Below are 23,653 nucleotides of genomic sequence, written 5' to 3' on the forward strand. Positions count from 1 at the left end.
CTGAGCTCCTCACCATGGTTTTGTCATTTGTCCTCATCTCACTCTTCCTATTCCTTCCCATGTAATTTCTTCCCCTCCCACACCATTAGCTATCATTAACCACACTAATTTCTTTATATCTAGGCCCTAGCTTGGTACCTAGCTCATAGCTAATTGAATAAGTGAATAAATGAATGGATAAGTAAATGAGTGAATCTATAAAGTTATGTCTGCCAAATTCATATTCCTAGCTCAGCCCTGAGCAGGCTGATAGATCTAAAACTAACTTGTATCTTTCCTGGATGATGTCCAGGTATCTGAGCTCAATATTTACAAAACTGAGCTCATAATCTTTTCCTCCCCAGCCTGATCCTCCTCCTATACATCGTCCCTGGTTAAAAGCACTACTCTTCATCTATTTGCTCATTCATGAAACCTGGCAGTCACAGGACTCTTCTTCTCATGCCAGCCTCAGAACTCAGCAATCAAAATCTATCAGAGTAGATTTCTTGCATTCTGGTCTTTAGTGCCCTATATCTTAGTGCTATTATTTTTAGAGCACCTGTATGCTTCATAGATAGATGATTTGATGGATCCTTCTGGAAGAAATAGAATAACTACAAATTTTACTCTTTCTGGAATAGATAGAATTACTATTTTTCCATGTGAAGAAAATATATCCTTCTAGTTTGACAGCATGTATTTTGATATTGCCCAAGAGAGAGGCATATAAGAGTATACTCCTTGCTTTCTTCTTCTTTTTTTTTAAATATAAATTTTTTTTAATTGGAGGTTAATTACTCTACAATATTGTATTGGTTTTGCCATACATCAACATGAAAAACATTTTTAGGTATATAAAATAATGGAAGAAAAAATTTGTGAAGTAACCAAAATATTCAGCTATAAGTTGGATATTCAGGCACTTAGTCATTTAATATTTAAAAATTTTTCATTTCCAATATTCACAGAATTGTGGAGAATACTGAACTGTACACTTCATTAAAGTTAACTGGTGAACAACCAAATATCTCATTTTCTATCACTTAAATCTTCCCAAATGGAGTCACGTTAAATTCTCACTGCAAGAGTCTCTGTGTACAAGTTCTGGGATGTCCTTCTTGGGGGAGGGTTTCTGGGGCAGTTGTCCTTTGGGAATGTTGCCACAAGGCTAGAGAAAGCAAAATAGATTGTAAAGTCAGAACAGAAACTTTTATACCAAACATAGTAAAATTGACATTTACCATTTTTTTCATAATGATATAGGTACATCTTGAGACACTGGAAATCCTACCTAGTAGACTTTATGCATAATTCAAGAGCCTGATTTATGAAATTCTTTTAGGCAAAATTTCAAACTGCAATGGGCGCTATAATGCAAGGACCAGCTGGCAGCATCTCTTTTAGCTGTCAGAGCCCTCCAGATTGGCCATGCTAAAGAAGTCATGCCCACCTCTGATGCAGATGAGGGAACATGGAAGCTCAGCTCTCTGGAACATTCCAGCTTCAGAATTCCCTACAGTGTTAGCTAAGGCTTCCATTGCAACAGCATGATAGCTTGACATTTTCCTCTGCCCAGTTGTACTTTTTTTCTCATTCTTTTCATTTCGTTCCACAGGTGTTGATCCCAAGAGCTTTCTGTAACAAACACCCTACACGTAAATTTTCATCTCAGAGTTTGCTTCTGAGGAAACCCAACCTGCAACATACCCCTGCCACACAAAAGTTTGATGCATCTCTGTCAGACAAGCACAGCACAAATGTGAATGCTATAAGCCTTCCCTCGCATAAGAAATACATAAAGGTTACCAAGTAAACAGATTCCTTAATTCTGGCAACATTTGCATACTGAGCACCCCCAGGGATATAGAGATGAATAAGACAGGATTCCTTGTCCTCTGGTGAGGGAGAGAGACACGCAGATGTTCACAATAGAGTATAATAAGTGCTGTAACGAGGGACTGCACAATGAGCTCATGGAACATAGATGAGGGAGCAATTAAAACTGCAAAAGGGTCCTGAAGATTTCACAGGAGAAAATGTTTGATCTGGAAATTAGAGGATGAAGAGAGGGAAGGGAATTCCTGACTGGAGGAGCAGCATATAGAAAGACACAAAGGAAAGAAGGGAATGGCATGTTTGGGGGTAGCTTTTAGCAGCTCTGTAACATGTCTGCGGGAGACAGAAGCTAAACAGAGATGAAGGTGAAGAAAGGCAGGTAGTCATGAAAAATCATCCTAGTAATTGGGATCCAGAGCTAAGGAAGGAGTAATTGCTTAGTATTAATATGTACAAAGAGGAGATAAAGAGAGATACTTAAACATCAGTGTTTTAAATGGGGGAGCACTGAAGAAGAGCTGTTAGTGACAAACACTGAAGAGCCATCAAAATAACACAGGGAAGCTTAGGAGAGTGTTGGGCTTTCCTGGTGTCTCAGATGGTAAAGAATCTGCCTGCAATGCAGGAGACCTGGGTTCAACTCCTGGGTCAGAAAGATACCCTGAAGAAGGGAATGGCAACCCACTCCAGTATTCTTGCTTGGAGAAACCCATGGACAGAGGAGCCTGGTGGGCTACAGTCCATGGGGTCACAAAAAGTTGGACGCAACTGAGCGACTAAGCACAAGCACAGGAGAGTGTTGCTGTAAAGGGTGGGAGAGAAGAGAATTTCAAAGAGGCAATGGTCAACATTGTTACATGTTCCAGAGATACTCCCTGGGATGAGGACTTCAACATAAGCCATTGAACCCACAGTGGAATGAACAAACAAATGGAAGTGTATTCATAAATGAAATTCACATAAGAAAAAACAATGTGTTACAAATGTGGTTTGGGATGTTTAAAATCAGACAGACTATGATGGCAGCAGGTTTAATTAAACATATACTGGTTTTAGAAATACTTGCTTAGTTGGTAAGGATGTAAAAAAAAAAGAAGAATAAATACTTTAAATTAGGATAGTGATTACCTGAAAGAAGGATTAGGACCTGGAGTAGGCAAGAAGAGAGGAGGCTAGAATCTCTTTCTTGATCTGCAGGGTATATTAATGGGTATTTCCCATGGGAGAAATCTTTGAACTACATATTTATATTTTATGAGCTTTTCTGTGTTATCATCTATGTTTTACAATAGGTTCAGTTCAGTTCAGTTCAGTTGCTCAGTCGTGTCCGACTCTTTGCAACCCCATGAATCGCAGCATGCCAGGCCTCCCTGTTTATCACCATCTCTCGGAGTTCACTCAGACTCACGTCCATAGAGTCCGTGATGCCATCCAGCCATCTCATCCTCTGTCGTCCCCTTCTCCTCCTGCCCCCAATCCCTCCCAGCATCAGAGTCTTTTCCAATGAGTCAACTCTTCTCATGAGGTGGCCAAAATACTGGAGTGTTAACTTTAGCATCATTCCTTCCAAAGAAATCCCAGGGTTGATCTCCTTCAGAATGGACTGGTTGGATCTCCTTGCAGTCCAAGGGACTCTCAAGAGTCTTCTCCAACACCACAGTTCAAAAGCATCAATTCTTCAGCGCTCAGCCTTCTTCACAGTCCAATTCTCATATCCATACATGACAACAGGAAAAACTGTAGCCTTGACTAGACGGACCTTAGTCTGCCAAGTAATGTCTCTGCTTTTGAATATACTATCTAGGTTGGTCATAACTTTTCTTCCAAGGAATAAGCGTCTTTTAATTTCATGGCTCCAATCACCATCTGCAGTGATTTTGGAGCCAAAAAAAATAAAGTCTGACACTGTTTCTACTGTTTGCCCATCTATTTCCCATGAAGTGATGGGACCGGATGCCATGATCTTCGTTTTCTGAATGTTGAGCTTTAAACCAACTTTTTCACTCTCCTCTTTCACTTTCATCAAGAGGCTTTTTAGCTCCTCTTCACTTTCTGCCATAAGGGTGGTGTCATCTGCATATCTGAGGTTATTGAGATTTCTCCCGGCAATCTTGATTCAGCTTGTGCTTCTTCCAGCCCAACGTTTCTCATGATGTACTCTGCATAGAAGTAAAATAAACAGGGTGACAAGATACAGCCTTGATGTACTCCTTTTCCTATTTGGAACCAGTCTGTTGTTCCATGTCCAGTTCTAACTGTTGCTTCCTGACCTGCATACAGATTTCTCAAGAGGCAGGTTAGGTGGGCTGATATTCCCATCTCTTTCAGAATTTTCCACAGTTTATTGTGATCCACACAGTCAAAGGCTTTGGCATAGTCAATAAAGCAGAAATAGATGTTTTTCTGGAACTCTCTTGCTTTTTCCATGATCCAGTGGATGTTGGCAATTTGATCTCTGGTTCCTTTGCCTTTTCTAAATCCAGCTTGAACATCAGGGAGTTCACGGTTCACATATTGCTGAAGCCTGGCTTGGAGAATTTTGGGCATTACTTTACTAGCGTGTGAGATGAATGCAATTGTGCGGTAGTGTGAGCATTCTTTGGCATTGCCTTTCTTTGGAATTGGAACGAAAACTGGCCTTTTCCAGTCCTATGGCCACTGCTGAGTTTTCCAAATTTGCTGGCATATTGAGTGCAGCACTTTCACAGCATCATCTTTCAGGATTTGAAATAGCTCAACTGGAATTCCATCACCTCCACTAGCTTTGTTCGTAGGGATGCTTTCTAAGGCCCACTTGACTTCACTTTCCAAGATGTCTGGCTCTAGATTAGTGATCACATCATCATGATTATCTAGGTCATGAAGATCTTTTTTGTACAGTTCTTCTGTGTATTCTTGCCACCCCTTCTTAATATCTTTTGCCTCTGTTAGGTCCAGACCATTTCTGTCTTTATTGAGCCCATCTTTGCATGAAATGTTTCCTTGGTATCTCTAATTTTCTTGAAGAGATCTCTAGTCTTTCCCATTCTGTTGTTTTCCTCTATTCTTTGCATTGATAGCTGAAGAAGGCTTTCATATCTCTTCTTGCTTTTCTTTGGAACTCTGCATTCAGATGCTTATATCTTTCCTTTTCTCCTTTGCTTTTTGCCTCTCTTCTTTTCACAATAGGTAGGGCTGAAAAATAAGCAACTGGGATGATTAATTTCAGGGTCATGGTGGCTTTGGTGACTAGTTTCAGGAGAATGGTGGGTGGTAAAGATCTGATTGTGCTGGGCTGAGGAACTAAAAGAACAAAATCTGGAAATAAAGATTGTCTTTTTCATATATTGGTGAGGAATAGAAAGAGGCAATCTGCCATTTTATTAATAGAGCAAGTAACCTTTAAATTAGTAATACTCCTAAGCCAAATGCCTGTACTTAAAATGCATAACACATACAAGTAGAGAGGAATAAGTTATAAATAACTGAACAAAACATTGTAATCAGTGGTTGAAAATGATGGTGACAAACAAACAACCTTTTTTTTTTAAATTAGATTTTTGAGAGCCTTGTTTATAACTGTTATTTAACGTGAATCTAGCAAATGTTTCTTAGAAACTTGGAGTTATAAAAGAGACTACTTGAAAAAAAGACAAGTAAACTATTGAAAAGGATAAGCAACTCATAAACCTATGTCATTAATGCCTTGCCTGTAAGAGACTGGAATTTTGGTATAGCAGCATTTTGAGTTTTAGCACAGTATTTGTATTTCACAAAGTTTTTGATACAACAAATTACAATATTTAACTTCACAAAACCAGAAGTTTCCTTTAGCTTATAGGGGACTGGAATGCAAAAGTAGGAAGTCAAGTGATACCTGGAGTAACAGCCAAATTTGGCTTTGGAGTACAAAACAAGCAGGCCAAAGTCTAACAGAGTTTTGCCAAGAGAAAGCACTGCTCATGGAAAACACCCTCTTCCAACAACACAAGAGAGGACTCTACACAGGGACATCACCAGATGGTCAACACTGAAATCAGATTGATTATATTCTTTGCAGCCAAAGATGGAGAAGCTCTATACAGTCAGCAAAAACAAGACCAGGAGCTGACTGTGGCTCATATCATGAGCTTCTTATTGCCAAATTCAGACTTAAATTGAAGAAAGCAGGGAAAACCACTAGACCATTCAGGTATGACCTAAATCAAATCCCTTACGATTATACAGTGGAAGTGAGAAATAGATTTAAGGGACTAGATCTGATAGAGTGCCTGATGAACTATGGATGGAGGTTCATGACTTTGTACAGGAGGCAGTGATCAAGAATATTCCGAACGAAAAGAAATGAAAAAAGGCAAAATGGCTGTCTGAGGAGGCCTTACGAATTGCTGAGAAAAGAAGAGAAGCTAGAGACAAAGGAAAAAAGGAAAGATATACCCATTTGAATGCAGAGTTCCAAAGAATAGCAAGGAGAGATAAGAAAGCCTTTCTCAGTGATCAGTGGAAAGAAATAGAGGAAAACAATAGAATAGGAAGGAGCAGAGATCTCTTCAAGAAAATTAGAGATACCGAGGGAACATTTCATGCAAAGATGGGCTCAATAAAGGACAGAAATGGTATGGACCTAACAGAAGTAGAAGGTATTAAGAAGAGGTGGCAAGAATACACAGAAGAACTGAACAAAAAATATATGAAATTTAGAAAGATGGTAACAATAACCCTATATGCGAGACAGCAAAATAGACACAGATGTATAGAACAGTCTTTTGGACTCTGTGTGAGAGGGCGAGGGTGAGATGATTTGGGAGAAGGGCATTGAAACATGTATAAGTCCAGGTTAGATGCATGATACTGGATGCTTGGGGCTGGTGCACTATGACCCAGAGGGATGGTACAGGGAGGAAGGAGGGAGGGAGGTTCAGGATGGGGAACACATGTATACCTCTGGCAGATTCATGTTGATGTATGGCAATACCAACACAATATTGTAAAGTAATTAACCTCCAATTAAAATAAATAAATGTATATTAAAAAAAAAAGATCTTCACAACCCAGATAATCATGATGATGGGATCACTCATCTAGGCCAGACATCCAGGAATGTGAAGTCAAGTGGGCCTTAGGAAGCATCACTACGAACAAAGCTAGTGGAGATGATGGAATTTCAGTTGAGCTATTTCAAATCCTGAAAGATGATGCTGTGAAAGTGCTGCACTCAATATACCAGCAAATGTGGAAAACTTAGCAGTGGCCACAGGACTGGAAAAAGTCAGCTTTCATTCCAATCCCAAAGAAAGGCAATAACAAAAAATGCTCAAACTACCTCACAATTGCACTCATCTCACATGCTAGTAAAGTAATGCTCAAAATTCTCCAAGCCAGGCTTCAACAGTATGTGAACCATGAACTTCCAGATGTTCAAGCTGGCTTTAGAAAGGGAGAATAACCAGAGATCAAATTGCCAACATCAGTTGGATCATCAAAAAAGCAAGAGAGTTCCAGAAGGACATCTACTTCTGCTTTATTGACTACACTAAAGCCTTTGACTCTGTGGATCTTAAGAAACTGGGAAAATTCTTAAAGAGATGGGAATACCAGAACACCTATCCTGCCTTCTGAGAAATCTATATGCAGGTCAAGAAGCAACAGTTAGAACTGGATATGAAACAACAGACTGGGTCCAAATCAGAAAATGAATATGTCAAGGTTGTATATTGTCACCCTGCTTATTTAACTTATAGGCAGAGTACATCCTGAGAAACACTGGGCTGGATGAAGCACAAGCTGGAATCAAGATTGTCAGGAGAAATATCAATAACCTTATATATGCAGATGACACTACTCTTAAGAAGAACTAAAGAGCCTCTTGATGAAAGTGAAAGAGGAGAGTGAAAAAGTTAGCTTAAAGCTCAACATTCAGAAAACTAAGATCATGGCATCTGGTCCCATCACTTCATAGCAAATAGTGGGGAAACAGTGGTTGACTTTATTTTGGGGGGCTCCAAAATCACTGCAAATGGTGATTGCAGCCATGAAATTAAAAGATGCTTGCTTCTTGGAAGAACAGTTATAACCAAACTAGAGAGCATATTAAAAAGCAGAGACACTACTTTGCCAACAAAGGTCTGTGTAGTCAAAGCTATGCTTTTTCCAGTGGTCATGTATGGATGTGAGAGTTGGACTATAATGAAAGCTGAGCACCGAAGAATTGATTCTTTTAAACTGTGGTGTTGGAGAAGACTCTTGAGAGTCCGTTGGATTGCAAGGAGATCCAACCAGTCCATCCTAAAGGAAATCAATCCTGAATATTCACTGGAAAGATTGATGCTGAAGCTGAAACTCTAATACTTTGTCCACCTGATTGGAAGAACTGACTCATTTGAAAAGACCCTGATGCTGGGAAGGATTGAAGGCAGGAGGAGAAGGGGATGACAGAGGATGAGATGGTTGGATTGCATCACCAACTTGATGGACATGAGTTTGATTAAACTCTGGGAGTTGGTGATGGACAGGAAAGACTGGAGTGTTGAAGTCCATAAGGTCTCAAAGAGTTGGACACGACTGAGAGTGAAATGAACTGAACTGGAGGACAACTCATTCAATTTTCTTGCCCGACAGACTGGGACTCTGAAGCTTTGGAAGCTGAAGGTCAGCACCGAGATCATACAGTGATTGGAAAGCTTAGTTAAAGTCCAAGTCTCTCTCCTTCTAATCCAGAGAGTCTTAGCCATAGCTCATAGATCAGATCTTTGTGCAACAAATGACTCTAAACAGTCCCTAGGATTTTGTTACAATGGAATTTGATTGTCACCAGTACAGAATGTTCTGTATTTGGCAACTGTTTTTTTCCTCAAGTCATGGCTTTTAAAGATTTAATATATAGTTAAGTGGTGCTTGCATTTGGTTTTCGGGTCGTATCATTTATTTAGGAAGAACTCATCTCCTATGCAGAATGTAATTGGAAAAATGACTTGATTAATGGACATTCACTGTCAATGCAACTTCTAATACAAGTCTAGATTCTGAGACAGAAGGTCAGCTGCATAATCATGTCAGATTCCATTATAATATGAGCACAGTTATGTTGTCTCATTGCAAAACCTCAGATGTCTTTTGAGAAGGAGCCATGCTTCTGTTTTCCTCATAGAGGGAGAAAGAAATCCTGGCTAATTAAGCAGTGGTTCTCCTTATTTTTATTGGGACACAAGGGAAGCCTAAGAATACTGGAGTGGGTAATCTATCCCTTCTCCAGCAGATCTTCTTGACCCAGGAATTGAATAGGGATCGCCTGCACCTATCCCTTCTCCAGCAGATGTTCTTGACCCAGGAATTGAACAGGGATCACCTGCATTGCAGGCCGATTCTTTACCAACTGAGCTATCAGGGAAGCCTATAGGAAAATTACCCTCCTTGAATAGTAATGTCCTTTGTGATACACCATGCAATGCAGGAGAAATTTTTTAAATTTAGTTCTCATTAGGATATTTACTGCTTTATTTTTTTCTACCATTGCTTTGTCATGATTATGTTTTCTAAACTGAGAAGAACTTTCTATCTAGGCAGATTGTAGATCTTTGTAGCTTTTGACCAACTCAGTAAATGTTAATGTGTGTGTGTTAGCTGCTCAGTCATGTCAGACTCCATGCAACCCCGTGGACTGTAACCCACCAGGCTCCTCTGTCCATGAGATTCTCCAGGCAAGAATTCTGGAGAGGATTGCCATGTCCTCCTCCAAGGGATCTTCCGGACCCAGGGATGAACCTGGGTCCCCTGCATTGCAGGAGAACTCTTTTACCATCTGAGCCACAAAGCTGTTAACTATTAATGGAATCTTCTAATTTATCACCTTAGTAAGTCACTTGCATCATCTATAACTCTCAACTTGCTTAAATCTAGTCAACTTTCTGGCAGTGCTCCTTAAGTATCAGAGCTGATTCCTCTACTAGACGGTAAATACCTTGAAGGCAGACTCTGAGGCTGGATATTTTTCTGCACACCAACGCACCTAGAATGGTGATATGTACAGAGTAAGTTCTCAGTCATAACTAGTTAAGCAAAGATGAATGCTTTCTAGCCATATCACTTAATTGATTCAGTGCTATCAAGGGTAGCTAACCTGCTTTTTAACCTTGAGGCAGCCTGTGACAATATGACTATACGTGCTTTCTCCTCCCCTAGCCTCAGGGTCCCTCTAATGTGCCTTTACTACAGTGAGCTGAGTTTGCGGGGTTTCCCTTGACATCGTTCCTGCAGTGTATTGCCCTGTCACAAGGAGAAGGGCCTTCTTTGACCCCTTTTATTTTCCCTCATTTGGGATTAAAAGCATTTAGCATGCTCTTGAGATTTTCTTTCTTTTTTTTTTCCCTTTTTTAATTTTTTTAATTTTTTAATTTTAAAATCTTTAATTCTTACATGTGTTCCCAAACATGAACCCCCCTCCCACCTCCCTCCCCATAACATCTCTGTGGGTCATCCCCATGCACCAGCCCCAAGCATGCTGTATCCTGCATCAGACATAGACTGGCGATTCAATTCTTACATGATAGTATACATGATAGAATGCCATTCTCCCAAATCATCCCACCCTTAAATAGTATTGTTCTCCTATATGAGACAAAATGCAGAAATTCACTAAAGGAGCAATATGTAAAATAGAGACACCCATGCAAAACACAGTAGTATACTGGCTTAAGCAACAATTTTGCTACTGTCAGTTTTTGCATAATTTTTCTCTGGCTTCAATAGTCATTCACTTACCTACAGTGCTTCCAGGCACTGAAAAAGAGCTCCAGAGCATGGCTAGGCTGAGATTCCTTACAGACTTCCTGTAGGCAGTTAGAGCCTTGTCTCCTACGGACCTGAGGTGAGTGTTCTTGCTGGAGCCTTCATCCTTCAAGTCTAAAGTGGAACTGAGGTTGTCCCAGAAATTCTGAGCACTCCTGGAAAAGCACTAAGTCCTTTTCAATGATTGTTGGTTTTGTTTCCTTTAATCACCACTCAGTTACATTTATCTCAAAAAACAGTAGCTATTTGTATTGGGAAAGTATTGGGAAAATGGATACTTAAAATATATCCATGGAATCCAGGAGGCATGTTTCCTATCTTTCTTACCTGAGAACCCAGTTTCCAAATTCAGGACATGGCTTTTTAACTCATACATAGGGGCGTGTTTTTCTCCTTATAGGTCTCTCTGATTTTCTAATTGCTGTTGTTCAGCTCCCAAGTCATATCCAACTCTTTGTGACCCCATGGACTGTGGCATGCCAGGCTTCCCTGTACCTCACCATCTCCTGGAGTTTGCCCAAGTTCATGGCCATTGAATTGGTGAAGCCATCCAACCATCTCATCCTCTGTCAACCCCTTCTCCTTCCGCTTTCAGTATTTCCCAGCATCAAGGTCTTTTCCAATGAGTAACCTGTTCACATCAGGTGGTACTGAAGGTTTAGCATCAGTCCTTCCAACAAGTATTCAGGGTTGATTTCCATTAAGACTGACTAGTTTGATCTCCTGCCTTTCCAAGGAATGTCTCCAGAACCACAGTTCAAAAGAATCAATTCTTCTGCATTCAGCTTTCTTTATATCCCAGCTCTCATATCCATACATAACTACTGGAAAGACCATAGCCTTGACTATATGAACTTTTGTCAGCAAAGTGATGTCTTTGCTTTTTAACACACTGTCTAGATTTGTCATAACTTTCCTGCCAAGAAGCAATTGTCTAATTTAATGGCTGCAGTCACCGCCCACTGTGATTTTAGAGGCGGAGAAGAGGAAATCTGTCACTGATTCTACATTTCCCCTTTCTATTTGCCATGAAGTGATGGGACCTGATTCCATGATCTTGGTATTTTTAATATTTAGTTTTAAACCAGCTTTTTTCCACTCTCCTCCTTTACTCTCATCAAGAGGCTCTTTAGTTCCTCTTTGCTTTCTGTCAGTGGAGTTGTATCATATGCATATCTGTGGTTGTTGATATTTCTCCTAACACATCCAGCCCAGTATTTTGCATGATGTGCTCTGCATATAAGTAAACAAGGTGACAATAAACAGCCTTGTCATTCTCCTTTCTCAGTCCTGAACCAGTCAGTTTTTCCATACAGGATTCTCAGGAGACAGGTAAAATGGTCGGTATTCCCATTTCCTTAAGAATTTCCAGAGTGTTATGATCCACAGAGTCAAAAGCTTCAGTGTACAATAAAACAGAGTTAGATGTTTTTCTGGAATTCCCCTGCTTTCTGTATGATCCAGCAAATGTTGGCAATTTGATCTCTGGTTCCTCTGTGTTTTCTAAACCCCAATTGAATATCTGGAAGTTCTTGGTTCATATACAACTGAAGCCTAGCTTGGGGGATTTTGAGCACAACCTTACTAGCATGGGAGATGAGTGCAATTGTCTGGTGGCTTACACAGTCTTTAGTACTGTCCTTCTTGGGAATTGGGATAAGGATTGGCCTTTTCCAGTCCTGTGGCCACTGCTGGATTTTCCAAATTTGCTGACATTGAGTGCAGCACTTAAATAGCATCATCTTTTAGGATTTTAAATAGCTCTGTTGGAATTCCAGTACCTCCAATGGATTTATTGGCAGCAGTGCTTCCTAAGGCCCACTTGCTTTACATTCCAGAATGTCTAGCCCTGGATGAGAGACTATTCCATTTTGGTTATCTGGGTCATTAAGATCTTTTTTGTGCAGTTCTTCTGTGTCTTCTTTCCATTTCTTTTGGATCTCTTCTGCTTCTATTAGGTCTTTTCTAATTACTGAGTCATAATCATAAAAGTTTCTTATTTATGTAATTGTTTACTTATATTGATTTAATATATGGTCTGGTATTAGGGCTTCCCTGATGGCTCAGATGGCAAAGAAAGTGAAAGTGAAAGTCTTAGTTGCTCAGTATCCCAAAGTCTCTGCAAGTCCATGGACCGCAGCCCACTTCTCTGTAGGTGCTTCTTCTGCAGCCCACTGTAGGCGCTTCTCTGTCAATGGGATTTTCCACGCAGGATTACTGGAGCAGTTTGCCATTTCTTTTTTCAGGGGATCTTCCTGACCCAGGGATTGAACCCTGGTCTCCTGTACTACAGGCAAATTCTTTATCCAGTGAGCTACAGGGAATCTTTCTGCTAGTATTTAATTTGCTTTCTTCATTTTATACTGCATCTGTCTTTTGCTTTCAGAGAGCTATACATTTTTCAAGTGCTTTCAAGGACACATTTATATATATTTATATATGAATATATATGCTATATATTATAACTTTATTATGTATTATGTTATATTCACTATGTTATTATATTATACATGAGTAATATATATTATTCTTATGCATATTTCCATCAGTCACATTAACACTTTGAAATAGCTAGAGCAAATTTTCTAATGTGGAAATTGAAAATCAAAGAAGTTATGTGACTGCCAAGCCAACTAGCTGATAGATGACAATGTTCATACTGAAATGTGGGTGCAATAATTCAAAACTCAGTGTACTTTGATCATCTTCTATGAGAATGTGCTCCCTACCATCCCAGAGATGACATGTGCCTCCCTTCTGTCTTCATTCACCCAGTTCCTTCTCTCTGCCAATCACAAGATGACCCATTTTCCCAGGCTCAGTTCAAGGTCACCTCCTTCTTGAAAGCAATCTCTGACAAGCCAGTCTGGAGTTATTTTTCTACATAATAACAAATACTTGTTATTTATGCCTTTTGTATTTACTCATAAGTTCTTTGCATCATTTTTTGACTATGCTAAATTAGATATTTATAGATAAGTTAAAAACCATAGACCTTGAAGTCACCTGAACTTGGGTTCAAGTCTTTATGCCACTTACCAGTTTTTTGATCTTACACATCTGTTAATTCATAAGTGAACTGAGGATTTATTAATTCATTTCAACATATCCATTGAATGCCTGCTATGTACTTGGTAGGCAAAGTGGTGAACAAAATACAACAAAGAGTATGAGGGAGATAGACTAATAAATAATAGAATGTAAGAAGTGTTAAATGATTTTAAAAAATAAAACTAAACGATGAAGTAGTGACTATGGTCTACATTAGAAACGGCCAGGAAGTTTGCCTTAGAGAAGTTTATGCTTTGCCTGAGACCTGACCGAAATGCAGAATCAGCGTTGCAAAGACATGACGAGTTCTCTAGGCAGGGAGACTTGGAAGGGCTAAGTCCTTGAGATTTGAGATAGGTTAACTTCTCAGAGGAGCAGAAGAAAGGCCAGTCTGGCTGGAGTATAGTGAGCAAGGACTGTGATCATACTGGTAGGGATGAGTTTGCTGAGGAATCAAATCATGTGAGGACTTTAGTGTTGGTAAGGAGGTTGGGTTTTATTCTAATTGTCATAGGAAATCAGTGGAGAGAACAACAAAACCCCCATATAGTTGAGGGTGCTGAATGGGTTGACAAAGAAAAGCAGTTAGCACAATGCCTGCATTTTTATCCCACCTTCATATATTGGATTGGCCAAAATGTTCATTCAGATTTTTCTGCAACATCTAACTGAAAAACCCAGACAAACGTTTTGGCCAACCCAATGTATATTTTATTATAACTACATTGTAAACTCTTTAAATGCAAGGAATATTTGCTATATTACCCTCTAAAATATGATGCACTGTGACACAAAAAACCTGATAGGTTTCATTACATATGAGTGTCAGCCTAGTGTGCTGCTCATCAATAGCCTTCTAATGTAGAGACTTCTGCTGTTCTCAGTAATTCAAGCAAACTGCCTGATTCTGCCTGTTCAACATCACCTCATACACACCAGGTCACCAATAAGTTCTGTAATAGCAACTTGTGTGTAGTGGAGTATGATAAGGATGCATAATTCTCACATCAATCTATATTTAATTGCCATTCTGGAAAAAAAAAATCATTCACTTCTAAATAGTTATCCAAAAAGAGAGAGTGAAAGAACAACATAAATATAAGGGATGAAGACTCCATTTAGCATTTTGAAAAAGCAATATCTTCAGAAGAGTTTTTCTTTCTTTTGATTTGCCGTACCATCTGCTATCTGCTTTTCAGATAAGCAGTACCAGTGAGTTCTTTATTGAGATACATACTGTTACTTAGACCTGGAAAGTTTATTTCTTTTTGGAAATGCCAAAGTGTATGATTTTTTTCTTTGCTTCAGAGCATGTATTTTTTTCTTTCTGACAGAAGAGAGATCAAGATAGAAACCCCTCTATCTGGGCTTCCCTGGTAAAGGTTTCTTTGTGAAGGATGGCTTCCCAAGAGCCATTTGTCACTGTTTCTATGCATAAGAAGTGGGAAAACTCTTACTTTTTCCCTCTGCATGTTCACATTCAGATCACTCACTCACAGACACACACTGATTTTTAAATTGCTGTTTGGAATTAGAGATGCCTCTTGGGTTTCATGCAACTCCAAAACTGAGCCAATTCAGCTCTCAAATTGGTGACCCTTTTTGTTGTTTTCCCTCATTTTCTTCATAGAAGGTCACCTTCAGATGATGAATAGGTATGCTGGCTTTAACTTCAACATACATTAAAAAAATCTGTTTGATTTTTAACTATCTATTTAGCTGCAGAAATAATCAATAGAGAGAATAAAACTTTAATAGGTTAAAAACAAACCATCATTTGATGAAATGTTCTTTTCATCTCCTTGAGTCTTCAAGCTCCATACTTCTTTTTGACAGAAACATCAAGTAAAATCCACTAGTAAGACAGAAGAAAAGCCATGAAATAAAAAGCACTTTTATTCCTTTCATTTATCTAGTCTTTAATTGTTTTAAGTGAGATTTAACTTTTGTTTCCCAGCTCAAATTGGAACTTCTTGAAGGCACAGATCATGCCCTGTAGTCCTGTGTTTTTCATAGTGCCAAGGTCTTGTCAAGAAACTAAACACACACATAGTAAATTGTATAGAATACTTTGAGCCACTAGAATTATATTGTTGTTTGATGACTCCCTCTGGCAGCTTAAACCCTTACAGTATCCCACTTGTGACAGTAATTAAACTACATTTAAGTTCTGAGCTCTTGAACTTGACAGTCCAAGAAGATATGGAGTACTAACAGGGCTTTACTTGTGCTAACTACATTGCTGCATTTGTGTTGTTAATTCAGCCTTCCACATAAGCATATATATATATATTTAAATGGAAGATGTCAAAAGAGATTATCTAAATTTCTTTCTCTCTTAAATTTCCAAAGAGCAGAACTGCATTCTTTGAAGCTTTTAAATAAAGTCAAGGGTGAGATGATGTTTTGATGTCTAGAACATTGACAGTTTTTCTCTCTAAGCTTTTTTTTTTTGCCATGAAGCTTATGAATAATAGTAAAACAAATGATACTTTTTAGAATAAGGTCTTGTGAAAATAAAAAATATATGATACAATTCTTTTAGGTATATTATGAAAGATTTGACAGCAGGTCATTAGCTTGTAGCTATTTCATATGTAAGAGAGTGAGTCTGGGGCAGGTGGTTGGTGTCATTAGTCCTGAATCCCTTCTCTGAACTGAGAAATGCTTTGTATGGACATGGTTTCTTGCCATAAGTCTCAAAAATTAAGCTATTGATTCCTCCTGAATCTTAACTACCCTTAGTAAAATTTTGGATCTATGTATTGAATTCCTCAGATCATTATTGTATTTGTTTGTAATAACATGTTGAAACTGAAAGAAGGAGTACAGAGGATGTGTTTTCACACTGGGAACTGTGAACTCAGCTGCTTAGTTTTACTACCTCAAGTGTTTTGGAAAGGAAGATCTCATTTATTAAAACCAGCTCTGTTATTAAGAATGCTGCTTTAAGATTTCAGTATAATGATGATTTTTAGAGAATGTTAAATTGAGAAAAGCCTATTAAGTAATGAATACTAAAAGTTGTAAAGAGTTTGAAATGGGTATCCTTCTACTTTGGTGAATAATGAATTCTGAAAGCTGCACTTTGAAATGCATGTCCTACTTTGATGGTTGATTGCTCTACCACACACTGGAAAGCAATCTAGCATATGCATTGAAAATTAAAATATTTATAATGTTTTCTAATAAATTCTGTTTTTTATAGAAATAATGGGAAATATGAAGAAAATTATATACAAGAACAAATTCATTGAAGTATTATGCATATGCATAATTACAAAAGCAAAAAAAAAACCACCTCAAATTAAAGGACTAATAGTTGTGGAATGCTTATGTAAATTAGGACACCTCCACTTTGTGAAACACTATATGGCCTTCAAAATCATGGCTAAATGATAAAAAATGTTTATTATATAGTAATAAATGATAGTAGTGTTTACTGATTACATGTATTAAAATTACAATATTTAGTTATATTTGGCTGATAGGATTATTTATTTATTCACTCAGCAAATAGACTATGAAAATCACATATATTCTCATGTAATTCCTGAAATAATGCATTGTTACCCATTTTAAAGATGTGGAAGATGCACACAAAATAAGATGCTTTAGACAAGAATTTTACTGTTTTAGTCTGTTGTCTAGTCATTATTCCAGTACATCGGGTACTGAAGATATGGTAAGGTCTTTGTTTTTCCTTAAAAACTTATTCATTTAGTCGGTTGTATGATAAAGGGCTAAACCATATGACAATTCTTTGAATAACCCAGAAAATCTACACTTCAGGTGCTATTACATTATAGTTCTAGTAAAATCCTGATTGATGCAATTGTTATTTATGAGGGAAAACTGAGCAACTTTCCTCAGTCCTATAGATTTTTAAAGTGCTACCTATGTGACTTTAGGCATGTTAGTTAACTTTTCTGTGGTTCACTTCTTCATCTTAAAATGATGATAATAATCATATAGTTGTTTTGAGGATTAAATGAGTATATGTGTGTGTGTGTGTGTGTCTCTCTGTGTGTGTACATCATGTTTAGAGCAGTGCTTGGTTAACACTGAGTCCTGAATATGTGGCAACCTCTACCACAGTTCTGTAGATCTAGTTGTAGCTTTATATTCTCATTATTATTCTTTCTCCATGTTGCTTAATTATATTATCTTCTATTCTTCCAATTAATTTCAGCACTGAATGTTAAATTTAAGTAAAAAAAGCATTGAAAAGTTATAATTTTATAATACTGTTTTCCTATTCGTATAGGTTTGAGTTCAGTTCAGTTCAGTCACTCAGTCGTGTCCGACTCTTTGCGACCCTGTCCATCACCAACTCCCGGAGTTCACTCAAACTCATGTCCATGAGTCCGTGACGCCATCCAGCCATCTCATCCTTGGTCGTCCCCTTCTCCTCCTGCCCCCAATCCCTCCCAGCATCAGGATCTTTTCCAATCAGTCAACTCTTAGCATGAGGTGGCCAAAGTATTAGAGTTTCAGCTTCAACATCAGTCCTTCCAATGAATACCCAGGGCTGATCTCCTTTAGGATGAACTGGTTGGATTTCCTTGCAGTCCAAGGGACTCTCAAGAGTCTTCTCCAACACCATGGTTCAAAAGCATCAATTCTTTGGTGCTCAGCTTTCTTCATAGTCTAACTCTCACATCCATACATGACCACTGGGAAAACCATCGCCTTGACTAGACGGACCTTTGTTGGCAAAGTAATACCTCTGCTTTTCAATATACTATCTAGGTTGGTCATAACTTTCCTTCCAAGAAGTAAACATCTTTGAATTTCATGGCTGCCGTCACCATCTGCAGTGATTTTGGAGCCCAAAAATATAAAGTCTGACACTGTTTCCACTGTTTCTCCATCTATTTCCCATGAAGTGATGGGACCAGATGCCATGATCTTCGTTTTCTGAATGTTGAGCTTTAAGACAACATTTTCACTCTCCTCTTTCACCTTCATCAAGAGGCTTTTGAGTTCCTCTTCACTTTCTGCCATAAGGGTGGTGTCATCTGGATATCTGAGGTTATTGATATTTCTCCCGGCAATCTTGATTCCAGCTTGTGCTTCTTCCAGCCCAGCATTTCTCATGATGTACTCTGCATATAAGTTAAATAAGCAGGGTGACAATATACAGCCTTGACATACTCCTTTTCCTATTTGGAACCAGTCTGTTGTTCCATGTCCAGTTCTAACTGTTGCTTCTTGACCTGCATATAGGTTTCTCAAGAGGCAGGTCAGGTGGTCTGGTATTCCCATCTCTCTCAGAATTTTCCATAGTTTATTGTGATCCACACAGTCAAAGGCTTTGGCATAGTCAATAAAGCAGAAATAGATATTTTTCTGGAACTCTCTTGCTTTTTCAATGATCCAGCAGATGTTGGCAATTTGATCTCTGGTTCCTCTGTCTTTTCTAAAACCAGCTTAAACATCTGGAAGTTCACGGTTCACGTATTGCTGAAGCCTGGCTTGGAGAATTTTGAGCATTATTTTCCTAGCGTGTGAGATGAGTGCAATTGTGTGGTAGTATGAGCATTCTTTGGCATTGCTTTTCTTTGGGATTGAAATGAAAACTGACCTTTTCCAGTCCTGTGGCCACTGCTGAGCTTTCCAAATGTGCTGGCATATTGAGTGCAGCACTTTCACAGCATCATCTTTCAGGATTTGAAACAGCTCAACTGGAATTCCATCATCTCCACTAACTTTGTTCATAGTGATGCTTTCTAAGGCCCACTTGACTTCACATTCCAGGATGTCTGGCTCTAGGTGAGTGATCACACCATCGTGATATGTCTAACACATTTCTTATTCAGTTTATTCCTAGTAATTTTAGATTTACTACTTCATTTATTAATTAGATTTTTTTCCACAATATTTCTTAATTGGTTATAGTAAAGCTATTGATTTTGGTTGGATGATCTTGTATCTGATCAACAATATGTACTTTTGTTTTAGTTCTCACTTTTTCTAGTTTATCTCTGGTATTAACTAGCACACAAATATAGTCTATAAAATAATTTTTCTTACTTTTCAGCTAATATTTAATGACATTTCTTTTCTTATCTTATTGTTTGTCTATGAATATTTTTTTCTTGTTATTTGCATTGGCTATAAACAATGCCATATAATTACACTGTAGTTAGAGTATGTAACTGCATTTCTATGAAGTAACAAAGGTATTTCATTGTTTTTAAGGTCTTTTCAGATTTTACCTCTTAATATTTTAAAATTTGTATTTGATAGATAGCATTCATCAACTTGAGAGATATTTCACTCATCTTTGTGTGCATGTCTACTCAGTTGCTCAGTCATGTCCAACTCTTTGCAAACCCGTGGACTGTGGCCTATCAGACTCCTCTGTCCATGGGATTTTTCAAGCAAGAATACTGGAGTGGATTTTCATTTCCTCCTCCAGGGGATATTCCTGACCGAGAGACTGAACCCATATCTCCTGCATTGGTAGGTGGATTCTTTATGACTGATCTGCCTGAGAAGCCCATTGCCTATCTTTAACTTAGTTTAATTTTTAGAACTCAAGAATAAGTCTTGAATTTTATCAATGACTTTTTCTTCATGTCAGAGTGATCATGTAATTAAATAGCTAACACATTGACTCTAATATATTTTTAATGTTGACTGAGTCTTTTATTTCTTGACTCAATCCAAGCTGATAATTGAATATAATCTTTTGACATTCTTCTGTATTTTGTTCTCTTATATATTGTATTTAGGAACTTTTCACCTAATTTTCATGAGAGATCAGAATTCATAATATATGTGTGTATGCACATGTGTATTACATTTTTTCAGTTTCATAATCAATTTTGAATGCTTTCTTAGACTCAAACAAAAAGTTTTCTAACTTCCACTTCTTACTATTGTTTAGTTTGTGGGTTTGATAAAATTTACCTGGAAAGGTATCTGAGCTTAGTATATTTTGTGGGGAGATAAATTTTTAATTTTATTTTTAGTTCCTTCTGTGGTTATTGGTTTATTAATTTTTTTTCAATTCTTGTTAGGACAACATGGAAATTTATATTATCTCCCATTCCATATAGATTTTAAGGTTTTGACATAAGGCTGTATCTCATTAAAAAAATCTTCTGCTTATCTCTCACTGTATCTCCACCCCTCACTTTAATTGTCAATGTAGTTCACTTGTGCTTTTGTTTTCTTTCTTTGCTTTTTCTCTTGATCAAATATGGAAGAGATCAGTCCATTTTGTTTATTTTTTTTAAGACTGATATTGATTTTATTTTTGTTTTGTTTATTTTGCCATGTTTTCTATTTTATTAATATCTGTTGTTTTCAATTTTCCTTCATTTCACTTTGGTTTATTTTTTCTAGATTTTTGAAGTGAATGCTTATTTATTAATATTTTGGGGACATTTGATTTGGATAAACAATTATGTTTATTATATCCTCTTTTACAGGTAATTTAATTATTTTTTGCTGTAAGCCTACTTTACTATTTTTTCTTTTAAAAATGTTGTTAATATATGTGCCTAGTGGGTCTATCTAGCTCTTCATTTGTCACCCTTCTGTGATATTTTATTTATTTATTTATTTTTGTAACTTGCATATAGTTGGATATTTGTTGGTCCAATCTGAAAGTTTCTATTTTAAGAAAGTCTACATATTTTATCACAATTGCTTTTACATTATGTAGTCCTTCTCACATTTTATAATTGATTATTCTCTTATTTATTTTATTTTTTAATGTTTTTGGTCAGATTGGTTCAGTTCAGTTCAGTTCAGTCGCTCAGTCATGTCCGACTCTTTGTGACCCCATGAATCGCAGCACGCCAGGCCTCCCTGTCCATCACCAACTCCCAGAGTTCACTCAAACTCACGTCCATCGAGTCAGTGATGCCATCCAGCCATCTCATCCTCTGTCGTCCCCTTCTCCTCCTCCTAGCAACAGTCTTTTCCAAGGAGTCAACTCTTTGCATGAGGTGGCCAAAGTACTGGAGTTTCAGCTTCAGCATCATTCCTTCCAAAGAAATCCCAGGGCTGATCTCCTTCAGAATGGATTGGTTGGATCTCCTTGCAGTCCAAGGGACTCTCAAGAGTCTTCTCCAACTAATGAATATATTTATATAAGCATATTTGTCTTATGCTTTCCTGTTAATTTCAAAGCAATCAATATCTATAGCTTCCAACCTAATCAAAAAATCATCAGAAGATCTAAATAGACATTTTTCCAAAGAAGATATACAGATGGCCAACAGGCACACAAAAAGATACTCAAAAATTACTGATTATTAGAGAAGTACAAATCAAAACCACAATGAAGTATCACCTCACACCTTTCAGAATAGTGAATGAGTAGTGAAGTCGCTCAGTCGTGTCCGACTCTTTGCGACCCTGTGGACTGTAGCTTACCAGGCTTCTCCGTCCATGGGATTCTCCAGGCAAGGTTACTGGAGTGGGTTACCACTTCCTTCTCCAGGGGATCTTCCTGACCCAGGGATCCAACCTGGGTCTCCTGCATTGGAGGCAGACACTTTAACCTCTGAGCCTTCAGAATAGCTATCATCAAAAATCTACAAATAATAAATACTAGAGAGGATGTGGAGAAAAGGGAACACTCTTACACTGTTGGTAGGAATGTGTATTGGTGCAGCCACTATGGAAAACTGTATGGAGGTTCCTGAAAAATAATTAAAAATAAGGAATTCCAGGAATTCCCTGGGAGTCCAGTAACTAAGATGCCACACTTACACTGCAGGGGGGATGGGGTTGACTCCTGATTGGGGAACTGAGATCCCACAAGACTCACAGCAAAGCCAAAAAAAAAAAAGAATTAAAAACTCTAAACATAGTTAATCTGTGATCCAGCAATCCCACTCCTGGTCATATATTTGAACAGAATTAAAAACTTTAATTTAAAAGGGTGTATGTAGTCTAGTGTTCATAGCAGCACTTTTTATAATAGCCAAGACATGGAAACAGCTCAAGTACCCATCAACAGATGATTGGCTGAGATATTACTCAGCCAAGAAAAATAATGGGATATTACCAGCCATGGAAAAAATTGAAATATTATCATTTGCAGAAAAGTGGATGGACCTAGGGAATGTCATATTAAGTGAAGTAAGTCAGACAGAGAAAGACAAATATTATGTGATATCGCTTGTATATGCAATCTAAAAATAATACAAACAAATTCTTATACAAAGCAGGAAGAGACTCACAGACATAGAAAACAAACTTATGGTTAACAAAGGGGAAAGGAAGAGGAAGATTGATGAAATAGGAGTATAAAATTAGCAGATCCAAATTACTATATACAAAACAAGTAACAGGATTTATTGTATGACAGGGAACTATGTTCAATATTTTATAATAACCTATAAATGAAAGTAATTTAAAAAATGAATCATGTTGCTGTATATCTGAAAATAACACAATATTAAAAATCAACTAGACTTCAATTAAAAAAAAAATCTATAGCCTCCATATTCTCACTTCCGTCCCCCTCAAAGAGACTGAGAACATTCAGTTTTCCTTTTTCTTCTCCAACTTCAGGATTTTTTTATGACCCACTGAGATGTTATGGGGAGGGAGGTGGGAGGGGGGTTCATGTTTGGGAACACATGTAAGAATTAAAGATTTTAAAATTTAAAAAAAAAATCAAGAATTTATGTTCTTGGCTGTCTTTTTTAAAGCAAACCTAAAATATAAATATATACATTGTACATATGATGACACCACCATCATGGCACCAGATGACACCACTATTATGGCAGAAAGTGAAGAGGAATTTAAGAACCTCTTGATGAAAGTTCAGTTCAGTTCAGTTCAGTTGCTCAGTCATGTCCGACTCTTTGCGACCCCATGAATTGCAGCACGCCAGGCCTCCCTGTTCATCACCAACTCCCGGAGTTCACTCAGACTCATGTCCATCGAGTCCATGATGCCATCCAGCCATCTCATCCTTGGTCGTCCCCTTCTCCTCCTGCCCCCAATCCCTCCCAGCATCAGAGTCTTTTCCAATGAGTCAACCCTT

The 23,653-nt window shown here is 37.9% G+C and overlaps 1 protein-coding gene across 2 annotated transcripts in view; it reads left to right on the forward strand.

The window, feature by feature from the left end:
- GRM1 (glutamate metabotropic receptor 1) overlaps positions 1–23,653 on the forward strand; it is a 431,492-nt gene that overhangs the window by 91,025 nt on the left and 316,814 nt on the right. The gene's annotated exons all lie outside the window — the stretch shown is intronic.

The sequence above is a fragment of the Capricornis sumatraensis genome, chromosome 13, assembly GCF_032405125.1.
Source record: "Capricornis sumatraensis isolate serow.1 chromosome 13, serow.2, whole genome shotgun sequence".
Lineage (NCBI taxonomy): Eukaryota > Metazoa > Chordata > Mammalia > Artiodactyla > Bovidae > Capricornis > Capricornis sumatraensis.